This window comes from Notothenia coriiceps, unplaced genomic scaffold (genome assembly GCF_000735185.1).
Source record: "Notothenia coriiceps isolate Sejong01 unplaced genomic scaffold, NC01 NC01_scaffold00036270, whole genome shotgun sequence".
NCBI lineage: Eukaryota > Metazoa > Chordata > Actinopteri > Perciformes > Nototheniidae > Notothenia > Notothenia coriiceps.
Window position 1 is genome coordinate 1 of NW_011368971.1, and position 3,407 is coordinate 3,407.

At 39.4% G+C, this 3,407-nt stretch overlaps 1 long non-coding RNA gene across 1 annotated transcript; it reads right to left on the reverse strand.

Moving 5' to 3' along the window:
• Positions 1 to 1,654: 1,654 nt before the first annotated feature.
• Positions 1,655 to 3,407, reverse strand: LOC104963469 (uncharacterized). The gene is made up of 2 exons (XR_800319.1): positions 3,361 to 3,407; positions 1,655 to 2,525 (listed from the first exon to the last, which is right to left on the reverse strand). It is a non-coding gene; the product is annotated as an uncharacterized lncRNA (long non-coding RNA).

The window sequence follows — 3,407 nt, forward strand, 5'->3', positions numbered from 1 at the left end:
CTGCCACCCTGAGTCCCCGGCCGTAAGTCCCCGGAGTTGGGGACTGGCTTCAGTAGAAGCTGCTGGGAGTCCCAGCAGCTTCTACTGAAGCCTTCCGAGTAAATCACCAGAACGCCGACACCTCCTCATCTCCACCGCTCCCATGTTTTCTTTTTTTGTTGCCATAAGTTAGTCTCTCTGCGTTTGTGCGCTGGGATAATGCTAATGCTAATAATGCTAATGCGAGGATAATAAAATGGCGGCTTCACAAAACCTTTTGGGAGTTTTACGGTTCGTGGTTTGCAATCCGCCCAGCCAATCAGACAGAGGAACCTTTTTCTCCCACGAAAGTCCCTGCTCTCTAGCAGGGGCGGAAAAGGGGGTACAAAGGTTCTCTAACTAATATTAGTTCCAGATTTTTTTGGTGTGAACACAACATTTCGGAACTATATCGGAACTAAAGTGGGAAAAGTACTGCGGTGTGAACGCGCCTAATGACTCATTTTTTGCGGAAGACCTAAACCATTTAAATGTCCCACATTAGGGAGTGTCCCACATTACGGCAACTCACCCTACTGTAGAAACTATACTTCAAAATAAGAAGAAACAGATGTAAACCAACAGTGAGGCGTGAGAACTGTGTGGACTCAACCCTACTTCAGCTGTGAAACGCTGGGATTTCACCACATATTTTAGTTTTAGTTTGAAATATGGCGAACATTTAAAAGCTAAACATCCACCAGGTCATTCAAGTGAAACGCATGCTGTCAGCTGCACAATATTTTCTTGTATTTTAGCATTTCCTGTGACGCTCGTAAAGGAAGGTGATTTCTGTATGACGCTACACTTAAGCATGTCTTTGCTCTTCAGTATTGCTTATGGTAAACATGATGGCAAAGGGACGATGTTTACCGGCTAACTAAATTAGCGCTTCAATGTCAGCCTGAAAATCGTTACAATTTCTCGTGTTTTGTGGTTATTTAATTCAACACTAGCTGATTTGAACACAATGATTCAGGGCCCTTTGCATAACTGGTCATGCAGATATTCTTATCAAGAGGAAAAGTAATTTAGAGTAATTGTTAATGTCAGTGTCGACTGTCAGTGTCTCTGTAAGTGACGAGGAGTCAATGGAAAACTGCCCATTTATTTACTACACGTCATTAAGTATCTCATCAGTTTCTAATTCAGACCGCTTCGTCTTTGTAATGTTTTTTTTACCCCAATTTGCTCACAATTGTCATCTGCTCACAAATTCCTACCCAATTTTGCCGTAAAGTATCGAACACAGACTGATGACCAGCGTAGCAAAAAAAACTGAGACAGTGGACATGATAAAGTGCATGTGACTGCACAGAAGAGGAATGACAGTTTTTACAGTGAATTAAAACATGTATTAATCCTTTAGAGCTGCACCATCTATCAAATAAGTGCCCTTTTGCCATCAAAACAATAACTAAACACATCTTTAAGAGTGACTTAAGAGGCCTTCAGACGGAGATATGAAATCATTAAATTGAAAACAAACAATTTAAACGTTATCCTGCAAATAATTTAGAATATAGTGTTTGATGGTTTAAAGGTGAAACGGGTCCAAATCCTTGTGTTATCTTTCACCAGAGAGAAAATCTTAGTCTGAAAGCCATAAAACAAGAAAAATACCTAAAAAACACAAAGAAATAACTGCAAACCGATTAACTTAATGACAAACCTATAAACAAATCTTCAAACCAACCGAGTTTATTACCACAAAGAAAAAATACGCATCACTTTGTACGAGCAAAACAAACATCTGGTCATTTGTTTATCCTTTATTTGACCGTTTGCGTTGGAAATATGTCTCTAGGTGAGAGTAGAAACTTCAGGATATTAAAGATAACCAGTGTAGAAATCATCATAATAAGGATTTGGGCATTATTTTAAAGAAGAGACTCGGGTGTTTTTGTTTGGCTCGTGAGTCACAGACTGTAGATCCAAGTTTCAACAGTACATTCAACAGTTTTCATTGTTTTCGGGGTAAATCCACAACCCGAAATCCACTTAACAAATAAAACATTAAAGTTAAAGGTCATTTCTGAAGGATTGTGTTTGGCCACGTTCAATTTGAATCCTTAAATGTGCAATATTTTCGTTATCAATACAGGAGAGCGGGTGTATTGAATTCTTTGGACCTCAAATTTTTGGGAATATTCGGTTTCTTGCAACAAAAGAAAAAGCAGAACATTATGAAATTCAGGTTGTTTTTTTAGTTTCTCTCGAGCGGCAGGAAACAGGGAATGATCAGATGTTCCTCAAACAAACAAACAAACAAACAAACAAACAAACAGAAAACCTCGTCTGAAAGTTTCACAGACAGCCCACTTTTTTTTTTTTGACAGTCAGATGAGATATATATGTTTTTTAACCAAGATGAAATAAACCAATCACAGCGAGCCGTCGTCCAAATAAGGAAGTGACATCACTGAGGCAGAAGCAGCAGGCTGTTCTTTGAAGACGAGGGAAGAAGCTGGAAATCCTTCTCAGTCTGACTTCTTGTCGCTTGTTGCCTGCAGACAGAGAACAGGGCGGAAAAAACACAGTCAGTTTGGCCGATGTTTGACGATTTTAAAGAAAGGTAAATATTGGGATAATTTTAACCGATTTAAACTCTTATATGTTCAAAATTCAGAAACTATATAAATGTTACGTGCCGTTTGACTAGTTTCCCCCCACTGCTATAAAAATAATTATGTTATCAGTCAACTTTTATAAAACACTCCGTGTAACACCGAAGTTAAAAAAGGTTTGGGGGTTTTCTCTTGGCTGCAACATTTGTTGTGCTTCAGTCAGCCTGAGCGTGCACCTGTTAGTTTGTGTGTGTGTGTGTGTGTGTGGAGTCTGGTAACCTATAAATCAAGTTTTGTGTGTGTGTGTGTGTGTGTGTTGGGGGATTTTAAAACAGCTATGACATCATCTCTCGGTGCAACTAACTTCGAGGTATGTTACATAACTTTATTTTCGGTGTGTGTGTGTTTGTATAAGAAGCAGCAGCTGGTCCACCTCTAACCTGCCTGTCAGGCTCACAAAAACACACACAACACAATATCAACAGACAGTCTGAGATCCAATGACTACAGTATCTCTGTCATTGTTTTGCATATCAAGATGTAATACCTTTAAAGTTGAATATAATAAAAACATAGTCCAACCTGATCGAGTTGTTGGGGCGACGCTTAATGCTCAACAATAAATAAGAAACTTACAACCAGCTTTCTACAGGGATTCTGGTTACATATAAATCAAGTTTTAACACACACGTACGTTTGTGTGTGTGTGTGTGTGTGAGTGTGGATGTGTGTGTGTGTGTGTGTGTGCGTGTGTGCGTGTGTGTGTGTTTGTTACCAGCAGTTTGCTGTGTTCGTCCAGCAGTCGGTCGTACTCCACAGTCA